General features: G+C 34.6%; 1 protein-coding gene across 1 annotated transcript in view; it reads right to left on the bottom strand.

Moving 5' to 3' along the window:
• Positions 1-12,485, bottom strand: part of LOC114276403 (putative glucan 1,3-beta-glucosidase A) — a 51,326-nt gene that overhangs the window by 5,781 nt on the left and 33,060 nt on the right. The window lies entirely within an intron of this gene.

The following is a 12,485-nucleotide window of genomic DNA, read 5'->3' as shown; positions in this document are numbered from 1 at the left end:
GTAGCCAAACAAGGAATAGTATTGAATTTTTGCCAATTTGTGTTATTAATTGTGCTATAGAAACGCCAATTTTGTATGCTCTTATTATAATAATAATTATTACTATTTTATATTCATGGTAAACTGCTATTATATGTACACACACATATGTATGTGTGTGTACATATATGTCTTTATAGGATGTGATGCTTTAATTGAGAAGTGTTGTAACGTTCTTGATATCAGTTCATTAAAGATATGAAGATCGTTTGTATTTGTTTTAACTAATTGTGAGAGGAAGATGCTTTGTTTTGCTGCCTATTTTAGAAGTAGCCAAACAAGGAATAATATTGAATTTTTGCAACTTAGTGTTATTAATTGTGCTATAGAAACGCCAATTTTGTATGCTCTTATTATAATAATAATTATTACTATTTAACATTTATAGTAAACTGCTATTATATGTACACACACATATGTATGTGTGTGTTCATATACGTCTTTATAGGATGTGATGCTTTAATTGACAAGTGTTGTAACGTTCTTGATATTAGTTCATCAAAGATATGAGGATCGTTTGTATTTGTTTTAACTAATTGTGAGAGGAAGATGCTTTGTTTTGCTGCCTATTTTAGGAGTAGCTAAACAAGGAATAGTATTGAATTTTTGCCAAATTGTGTTATTAATTGTGCCATAGAAACGCCAATTTTGTATGCTCTTATTATGATAATAATTATTACTATTTAACATTCATGATAAACTGTTATTATGTGTGTGTACATGTAACGCCCTCAAAATAATAACATTAAAACCCATCAACTTAGACATGCATTGGTATAAAAGACAAATATTCTTCTATTCATCAGAGTAGTTCCTTACAAAAGTATTACATATTAACAACAAAAGCAAATGCCCTACGAGCTTACAGCTTTCCAAGTTAACACTTAGTTACAAAAAGAAGAGTGCTAACTCAATACATATTAAACCCTTGGCTTGAATTTACATGTAATACATCAAAAGAAAGCAAACAACAAAACAGTCTGTCTGCCTCTAGCCTCCCAAGCTATGTCCTTGGAGGTGGCATGCTACCTGTACCTGAAAATGATGTCCCATAAAGGGTGAGCCACAGCCTAGTAGAAATACACTAAACTAGTCATGAACAATGACTAAAAGATTAGCAGTCGATAGATGGTCAACACAGATACATCCACTTATATCACATTTCGATTTCATGACATTAAGTCCATGTTATATTTCATTTCCCATGTCCTTTCCAACTTTGAGTTTGAAAACAAGACTCAACACCTAGCCAAATATCTTAATGAGGTTTAGACTCATCTTTAAAACACTTTCAAAATTCATGAGGGATACACATTTTAATGCTGTATCAATAACACATAAACCATTCTCACACTTTGCGAAGGATACACATTTCGGTGCTGTATCAACATAACATAGAATCACTTCTATACTTTACAATTGATAACGATACACATTTTAGTGCTATATCAAATCAATTCAAACACTTCTATAAGTCTCAAATAATACACATTGTAGTGCTGTATTAATGAAACAAAAACACTTCTAATTCGCAGCCTGATACACATTGTAGTGCTGTATCACTGTCACACAAAATCCGGTTTAGAGGTCCAGCCCCTTTCTTCCAATAAACCGTGGAGTACAGCCCCTTTCTCCTCCCACACAATACAATGCATATAAACAATTATCATATACAAATTCAACCTATCAATATACATTTTAGTGCTGTATTGTACTGACCACCATGTTCAATGGCTTACTTAATTGATTAGTTTTAGTTTGCCTAATCATCATGCATTGTCTACAACAATCAAGACTATCCTCCACCGATAGCCCAAAGCAGTTATTTCTATACTGAAAATAAATGCACCAAATGGATATATAATCAACATTTCAACTAGGTGAGCGATGAACGAATCTAACTACACCCTTTAATCCCATACACATCCAATTCCAACATTCTCAATTTAATTCCTCTTTTCTTCAAATTAATTATACCAATTAATTTACCAATGTAATTAGAGTATTTCCCATAATTAACATCACAACCCTAAGGTTCCATTTTCACCAATAATCCAATATTGATCTCATTTCTCTATGCCAAACATGCATATAAGTTTATATAAACAAAACCCCAACTTTTGTAAAATTACACAAAGGCCTAACTTTCTCAAAATTACCCAACAACCCCCAACTCATTAAAATACTAAAATTCAAAGATAAAACTCATGAGAAGGAGTAGGATATCCCTACCTCGAAGTTAGGGCTCAAACGGGGAAGTTGAAGAAAACCAAAGTGCTCCAAACTCAAAGATCCACAGATCAAAATGGAGCCCTCGACGATCCACACACTTTTTACAAAGGCAGGAGGATAGTGAGACACTCTAACTAGATCAAACCCTAGAGAGAAGGGAGTTTCTAGAGAGAGGAGCTCTCAAAATGTCTTTTTAGAAAGTAAAAGAGAGAGAGAAAATGTAAAAAGTGATTTTAAAATGCCCAGCTGCCAACCGATATACGACATTCCCGCTCGAGCGGAGAACACAACGCTCGAGCGTCAAGAACAAAAAACTAGGTACACTCGAGCGCAAGAAGGCCCGCTCGAGCGCCAATAACAAAAGAATAAAGTACATTTGCTCGAGTGCGAAAACCAGTCTGCTCGAGCGTAGATTTCCCCCTCCCAGAACTTACACAAAAAAGTACTACCCACTTGAGCGCCAGAGTACCCGCTCGAGCGCTACCGCTCGAGCGTAAAAATCACACCTGCAAAAGTTTTGCAGGGACACGAAATACAGGGAGTGTGCAATATCCACTCGAGCGCAAGAAGGCCCGCTCAAGCGGAACGACCAAAAACCTGGCAACAAGATTTCAGACCAAGGTTCAGCCCACCTGTTCGAAACATGCCCAACACATCCTAAAACTCAAACAAATGGAATTTAAGGACGACAACAAGATAGATACAACTACCAACTCCATGGAACCGAGTCCGGAATACAACAGAATAGTAAAGGGACAACCGGGATCGCTATAGTACAGATATGTCTTTATAGGATGTGATTCTTTAATTGAGAAGTGTCGTAACGTTCTTGATATTAGTTCATTAAAGATATGAGGATCGTTTATATTTGTTTTAACTAATTGTGAGAGAAAGATGCTTTGTTTTGCTGCCTATTTTAGGAGTAGCCAAACAGGGAATAGTATTGAATTTTTGCCAATTTGTGTTATTAATTGTGCTATAGAAACTTCAATTTTGTATGTTCTTATTATAATAATAATAATAATTATTTAACATTCATGGTAAACTGGTATTATATGTACACATATATGTGTGTGTACAAATATGTTTTTATAAGATGTGATGCTTTAATTGAGAAGTGCTGTAACGTTCTTGATATCAGTTCATTAAAGATATGAGGATCGTTTGTATTTGTTTTAACTAATTGTGAGAGGAAGATGTTTTGTTTTGCTACTTATTTTAGGAGTTTCCAAACAAGGAATAGTATTGAATTTTTGCCAATTTGTGTTATTAATTATGCTATAGAAACGCCAATTTTGTACGCTCTTATTATACTAATAATTATTACTATTTAACATTCATGGTAAATTGTAACGCCCTCAAAATAAACCCATCATAACATACATTCACAATAAAGAGAAGAGATTTCATATTACAATCATCAGAGTATTCTTACAAAAGGTATTACATGTTGATAACAAAAGTAAATGCCCAATAGGCTTACAACTTTCCAAGTCAACACTTGGTTACAAAAAGGAGAGTACTAACTCTACACAAAATAAGCCCTTGGCTTGATTTACATGTAATACAACAAAAAAAAGAGTCTGACAGCCTCAAGCTTCGCAAGCTACGTCCTTGGAGGTGGCATAACACCTGTACCTGAAAATAATGTCCCATATAGGGTGAGCCAACGCCCAGTAAAGATATGCTAAACATAATATGAGCAATAACTAAAATATTAGCACTTGATAAACGTTTAACTCATATAAACCAACATACAGTACATTCCAGTTCCATAATCCTTTACTTAACAAAATCTCAACTTATAAACATGGCTCAGAACCTGGCCAAACAACTTAAGTGAGACTACATCTCACGCCAATAATACTTCAAACTGCCATTTTACGGAAATTGCGTCTGCGGGATTCGGCACCCATGTGTAATTATTTTCTTATGGCCATTTTACGGAAATTTCATCCGTGGTACTCGGTACCCATGTATAGATATTTTCGAATTGCCATTTTATGAAAATTTCATCCGCGGGATTCGGCACCCATGTATAATTATTTTCGAATTGCCATTTTACGGAAATTTCATCCGCGGGATTCGGCACCTATGTATAATTATACTCATCATATACAATGACCAATCAATACACAAATTCGTTGTATTATTCCAACCGTCATACTCAATGACATACTCAAATTGATTAGTTTTAATTCAACTAATCATCATGCAGTGTCTACAAGAATCAAGACTATTCTCCACCGATAGCCTAAAGCAGTTATTTCTAAATAGATAATAAATGCACCAACAGATAAATTATCAACATTTTCAAAGGTGAGTGATTAATGAATCCAACTCCACCATTCTACCTCATAATGAGCCAATTTCATTATTTCCACTCAATTTCATATTCCGATAATAAATGTCATTAATTACACTAATGACCCAAATATACCCAAACATGGCATTTTTCCCATTTCCTCAACATTGACCCAAAGGTCTAAATATTATCAACAACATCAATAACCTCCTTCTTAGACCCAAAACACGTATGTTTGAATCAAAATAACAAAACCCCTCTTTCCAATATAACACATCTCAAACCCTAACTTCCCAAATCAAATAATTTATACAAAAAACTCAACATTTAGGTTAAAGCTCATAAAAAAGAGTAGTTATCCCTACCTCAAATTCGGAGCTCAAAGGAGGAAGAGGAAGAAATCGAAAGTGCTTCAAATCCCAAGATTTTTGGATTGATAGGTAGCCCAAGCCAAGCTCTACACTTCTTACAAAGACACTAAGGGGGTGGATCACTCAAACTAGATCAAACCCTAGAGAGAAGTTGTGTTTTTAGAGAGAGGAGCTTTCCAATAGAGGTTTTGAAAAGTAAGAGAGAGAAAGAGAGTGTAAAAAGTGATTTAAAATATCACAGTCCAGATCTGATATACGCATGACCTGCTCGAGCAGAGAATAGGACCCTCGAGTGTCAAACACAAAAACTTGACCCGCTCGAGCGCAGAAGTACCCACTCGAGCGCAAAAAGGAAACCCGCTCGAGCGTAGAGTACATCCTCCTAGAACTTTTATAGACATTGAACACCCGTTCAAGCGCGACCCGCTTGAGCGTAAGGAAATCCGCTCGAGCGTGAAAAACACATCTGCAGTAGCTTTGCAAACGCACAAGATACTGAGGGTGCGTTTGTTTGGACAGACTGGATAAGGGGGGATTGTAATCTATCGGACTATTAGTCCTGGGATACATTGTCCCGAGACTATTTGGTTGGACTAAATTTGTATCCTATGTTTGTTTAGTCATGAGATGAGATGTCTGGATTGGACTATTTTTAGTTATCCAATGTTTGTTTGGGATATTATGGAGAAGGATAAATGCTCAAATGATTATTTTATCATTTTCAATTATTTACTAAGTAATAGCAATATTAAACATAGCTTCAATATTTTAATTATTTTTAACTAGATTAAATAAAAAATTGTTTTATTTTATTTTTTGCACAATATTTTAATTATTTTAATTTATTATTTTCAATTAAATTAAATTTATAATTTATAATTTATATTTTTTGTTTAATATATAATTTTAAATTAATAACAATAAAAAATAATTTTATTTAATATATAAATTACATTTTCAACAACACTAAAAAAATTTAATTTATAAGGCCATAATTTATAATTTATAATTTACATTTTTTATTTAATATATAATTTAAATTAACAACACTAAAAAAATAATTTAATTTAACATGTAAATTTAATTTTTTAACAACACTAAAAAAATTTAATTTATAGGGCCATAATTTATAATTTATTATTTTTAATTAAATTTAATTTTTAATTTATAATTTATAATTAAAATTTTTTATTTAATATATAATTTTAAATTAACAACACTAAAAAAATAATTTATAAATGTTCAAAAGACTATTTTATCTTTTTCTAATTGTTTGCTAAGTAATAGCATTGAGGGTAAAATGGACATTTCACAAAATAATCCCATGGGATACCAATCCTATGGTTTCTATCCCACCCTCCCCCATGGGATAGGATAGTCCCATATTTGTGGGACTAATAGTCTGGGGGACTATTAGTCCGGAGCAAAAAAAATGAAACAAACAATGGACTATTAGTCTGGTGGGACTAATAGTCCAATCCCACCCCCTAATCCTTCAAAACAAACACACCCTGAAAGTGTGCAAACTCCGCTCGAGCGCAAAGGGATCCGCTTGAGCGGATCACCAAAAACCTGGGCAACAACACTTGAGACCAAAACTCAACCCACCTGTTCGAAACATGCCCAAAACAATTCTAAACTCCAATCCAAAGCATTAAAGGACGGAAATGAAATACAAACAACCACAACTATCAACGGAACCGAGTCTGGAATACAGTAAATAAGGAAGGAAAAATCGGGATCGCTATATGTCTTTATAGGATGTGATGCTTTAATTGAGAAGTGTTGTAACGCCCTAAAAAATAAACCCATCATAACATACATTCACGTTAAAGAGAAGAGATTTCATATTACAATCATCAGAGTATTCTTACAAAAGATATTACACATTGACAACAAAAGTAAATGCCCTTATAGGCTTACAACTTTCCAAGTCAACACTTAGTTACAAAAAGGAGAGTACTAACTCTACACAAAATAAGCCCTTGGCTTGATATACATGTAATACAACAAAAATAATAAAAAAAAAGAGTCTAACAGCCTCAAGCCTCCCAAGCTACGTCCTTGGAGGTGGCATAACACCTGTACCTAAAAATGATGTCCCATATAGGGTGAGCTAACACCCAGTAGAGATATGCTAAACATAATATGAGCAAAAACTAAAATATTAACATTTGATAAATGTTTAACCCACATAAATCAATTCATAACCCAGTTCAATTACATGACAAATATGTCCATGTTTCATTCCTCTTTCCTTTACTTAACCGATTTTCAATTCATAGACATGGCTCAGAACCTGCCCAAACAATTCCCATGAGACCACAGCTTACATCAACAATACTTCCATAGTTCACAATAGATACACATATTTGCTGTACCGATAACACATTTAAACACTTCCATACTTCACAATAGATACACATATTCGCTGTATCAACACTTCAATAGATACACATATTTGCTGTATCAATGGAGTGCATCCCCTGTCTCCTCCCAAATAATATCCGGTTTAGGAGTCCATCCCCTATCTCCTCCTAAACCGTGGAGTACATCCCCTATCTCCTCCTACACAACACAATGTATATAAACACATATCATATACATAATCAATCAACATATAAATTTAATGTATTATTCCAACCATCATATTCAATGACATATTCCATTGATTAGTTTTAATTCGCCTAATCATCATGCATTGTCTACAACAATCAAGACTATCCTCCACCGATAGCCCAAAGCAATTATTTCTAAACATATAATAATTTCATTCAACAGATAAATTATCAACAATTTTCACAGGTGAGTGATTAATTATAGCGATCCTGGTTTCTCCTCTCTTTATTTATTGTATTCCGGACTCGGTTCCGTGGATGAGTTGTTGTCTCATTCTCATTTCCATCCTTTACTCTTTGTATTTGAGTCTTGGGTTGTGTTGGGCAGGTTTGAAACAGGTTGGTTGTGCTTTGAAACCAAAAGTTGATGCTCAGAATTTGGCCTTCACGCTCGAGCGGGCCCTTTGTTGTTGCTTCTCCGCTCGAGCGAGCATTTTGACACTCGAGCATGAATTTCCATCTCCCAGTATTTTTCTCTGCAGGTATTCGTACGCTTGAGCGAGAGTTTTGACGCTCGAGCGTGACCCTTTGATTTTGTTCCTCCGCTCGAGCGAGGAGTTTGACGCTCGAGCAGGGACCATCATCTGCAAAACTTCTGTGAGTGTGCATCAGACGCTTGAGCGGGCATTTTGACGCTCGAGCGTGAGTTTGTGTGTGACGCTTGAGCGGGGGTTTCCACGCTCGAGCGGAGTGACTTTTATATCAGTCCGAGTTTTACCTTTTAGGATCACTTTTTGATTTCCTTTCTCTCTCTTACTTTTCGAAAACCCCCACTGGAGAGCACCTCACTCTAAAACTCTACCTTATCTCTAGGATTTGATCTAGTTAGAGTGATCTCTTACCCTTGAGCCTTTACAAAAAGTGTAGAGCTTGGTGTGGGCTTCCTATCAATCTGAAAATTTCTTGATTTGGAGCACTTCGGGATTTCTTCATCATCTCCTTTGGGTTTCATCTCTTGAGGTAGGGATAACTACTCATTTATATGATCTTTGACATAAATTTTTAGTCATATCGATTTAATGTTGAAGTTGGGTGATTTTGGGTGTTAGGGTTTCTAAAAGTATAAAGAGGGGTTTTGTTATTTTGGCTCATAAATGTGTATTTTGGGTCTTAAAATGCTAGTATTGATGTTATTGAAGTCATCTTGGGCCTTTGGGTCAATATTGAGAAAAGGGGGAAAAAATCCTAAATTGTTATGACAAATTAATCCATGTAATTAATTTGGGAAATTATGGAAACATGAAATTAAGTTGGAATCAATGAAATTGGCATAATATGAGATGGAATAGTGGAGTTGGATTTATTAATCACTCACCTTTGAAAATTGTTGATAAATTATCTGTTGACGTAATTATTTTCTGTTTAGAAATAATTGCTTTGGGCTATCGGTGGAGGATAGTCTTGATTGTTGTAGACAATGCATGATGATTAGGCAAACTAAAACTAATCAATTGAATATGTCATCGAATATGACGGTTGGAATAATACATCAAATTTATGTATTGATTGATTATGTATATGATATGTGTTTATATACATTGTATTGTGTGGGAGGAGATAGGGGATGTACTCCACAGTTTAGGAGAAGATATGAGATGGACTCCTAAACCGGATATTGTTTGGGAGGAGATAGGAGATGGACTCCATCGATACAGCAAATATATGTATCTATTGAAGTATTGATACAGCAAATCTGTGTATCATATATGAAGTAAGGAAGTGTTTTATTTGAGATTGATACAACAATTATGTGTATCTATTGTGAAGTATGAAGTGTTTAATTTGAGTTGTTATCTCAATTGAAATGGAAGTACTGTTGATATGAGATGTAATCTCATTTAAATTGTTTGGCCTGGTTTTGAGCCATAGTTATGAATTGAGAAATTGGTTAAGAAATGGAAAGTGGAATGAAACATGGACACATTTGTCATGTAATTGAAATGGGTTATGAATCTATTTATGTGAGTTAAACATTTATCAAATGCTAATGTTTTAGTTATTGTTCATATTATGTTTAGCATATCTCTACTGGGCGTTGGCTCACCCTATATGGGACATCATTTTCAGTTACAGGTAGCATGCCACCTCCAAGGACGTAGCTTGAGAGGCATAGTGGCTGGGACATCTTTTGTGATTACATTTTTGTATTACATGTGTACCAAGCCAAGGGCTTATTATCTGTTTTGAGTTAGTACTCACTCTTTTTGTAACCAAGTGTTGGCTTGGAAAGTTGTAAGCCCGTAGGGCATTTACTTCTGTTGTCAACATGTAATACATTTTGTAATGAATACTCTGATGAAATGTAATTATGCTTTATTCTCTTATGTCAATAATATATGATTGATGGGTTTATTTTGAGGGCATTACATTAATAATTCCAACTCCACCATTCTATCTCATAATGAGCCAATTTCATTATTCCCAACTCAATTTCACATATCCACAATTTTCTAAATTAATTATACCAATTAATTTATACAACAAATTAGGGCTTCCTCCCTCATTTCTCAATATTGATCCAAAGGTCCAAATATCAACCATACACAACACTAATCTCATGTTAAGACCCAACATACTAATGTATTGGCCCAAAGAACAAAGCCCCTTTTTCCAATATAACACATCTCAAGCCCTAACTTCCCAAATCAAACCATTTATACAAAAAGCTCAACATTTAGGTTAAAGCTCATAAAAATGAGTAGTTATCCCTACCTCAAGAGATGAAACCAGGTGGAGAAGATGAAGAAATTCGAAATGCTCCAAACCCCAAGATTTTCGGATTGATAGATAGCCCACACCAAGCTCTACACTTTTTACAAAGGGACAAGGGTGGGGGATCACTCAAACTAGATCAAGCCTCAGAGAGAAGTTGTGTTTTTAGAGAGAGAAGCTCTCCAATGGAGATTTTGAAAAGTAAGAGAGAGAGAGAGTGTAAAAAGTGATTTAAAATATTACAGTCCAGATCTGATATACGCATGACCCGCTCGAGCGGAGAATAGGACGCTCGAGCGTCAAACACAAAAACTTGACCCGTTCGAGCGCAAAAGGACCCGCTCGAGCGCCAAGGCACAAAACAAAACACCACCCACTCGAGCGCAAAAAGGGAATCCGCTCGAGCGTAGATTACATCCTCCTAGAACTTTTACAGACATTGAACACCCGCTCGAGCGCAAAGGGACCCACTCGAGCGCGACCAGCTCGAGCGTAATGAAACCCGCTTGAGCATGAAAAACAGATCTGCAGTAGTTTTACAGACGCACAAGTTACTGAAAGTGTGCAAACTCCACTCGAGCGCAAAGGGACCCGCTTTAGCGGACCACAAAAAACCTGGGCAACAACACTTGAGACCAAAACTCAACCCACCTGTTCGAAACATGCCCAAAACAATTTAAAACCCAAATATATGGAATTAAAGGATGACAACAAGACATATACAACAACCAACTCCACAGAACCTAAGTCCGGATACAACAAATAAGGAAGGAAAAACTGGGATCGCTATAACCTCAACCCCTTAAGGAATTTCGTCCCCGAAATTAAGTACAAGCTTTCAAAAACATGTTTCTCTCAATTCTTTACAATATTACAACTCAATATTCAACAACCTGACCCACTACCGGTCATCTCATCTCTTTTCAAGAGGCAAATCACAATATAATCTCCAACATTCAATGCCAATATTATATTTGCATTTCTAAAACATCATTAACAAATACAATGTTAAAATAAACTTTCATTTCAAGGCAGGTGTCGTAACGTTCTTCGTATCAGTTCATTAAAAATATGAGGATCGTTTGTATTTGTTTTACCTAATTGGGAGAGAAAGATGTTTTGTTTTGCTGCCAATTTTAGAAATAGCCAAACAAGGAATAGTATTGAAATTTTGCTAATTTGTGTTATTAATTGTGCTATAGAAAGGCCAATTTTGTACGCTCTTATTATAATAATAATTATTACTATTTAACAATGACGGTAAACTGCTATTATATGTACACACATATGTATGTGTATGTACATATATGTCTTTATAGGATGTGATTCTTTAATTGAGAAGTTTTGTAACGTTCTTGGTATCAGTTCATTAAAGATACGAGGATCGTTTGTATTTGTTTAAATTAATTGTGAGAGGAAAATGCTTTGTTTTGCTGCCTATTTTAGGAGTAGCCAAACAAGGAATAATATTGAATTTTTGCCAATTTGTGTTATTAATTGTGCAATAGAAACGCCAATTTTGTATGCTCTTATTATAATAATAATTATAGCCATTTAACATTCGTGGTAAACTGTTATTATATGTACACACACATATGCATTTGTATGCACATATATGTCTTTATGGGATGTGATGCTTTAATTGAGAAGTGTTGTAACGTTCTTGATATCAGTTCATTAAAAAGATGAGGTTCGTTTGTATTTGTTTTAACTAATTGTGAGAGGAAGATGCTTTGCTTTGCTGCCTATTTAAGGAGTAGCTAAACAAGGAATAGTATTGAATTTTTGCCAATTTGAGTTATTAATTGTGCTATAGAAACGCATATTTTGTATGCTCTTATTATAATAATAATTATTACTATTTAACATTCATGGTAAACTGCTATTATATGTATACACACATATGTATGTGTGTGTACATATATGTCTTTATAGGATGTGATGCTTTAATTGAGAAGTGTTGTAACGTTCTTGATATCAGTTCATTAAAGATATGAGGATCGTTTCTATTTGTTTGAACTAATTGAGAGAGGAAGATGCTTTGTTTTGCTGCCTATTTTAGGAGTAGCAAAACAAGGAATAGTATTGAATTTTTGCCAATTTATGTTATTAATTGTACTATAGAAACGCCAATTTTGTATGCTCTTATTATAAAAATAATTATTACTATTTAATGGTAAACTGCTATTATATGTACGCACACATATG

The sequence above is a fragment of the Camellia sinensis genome, chromosome 12 (genome assembly GCF_055761805.1).
Source record: "Camellia sinensis isolate YWXY chromosome 12, ASM5576180v1, whole genome shotgun sequence".
Classification (NCBI taxonomy): Eukaryota; Viridiplantae; Streptophyta; class Magnoliopsida; order Ericales; family Theaceae; genus Camellia; species Camellia sinensis.
This window is presented reverse-complemented; position numbering and strand designations above follow the sequence as displayed.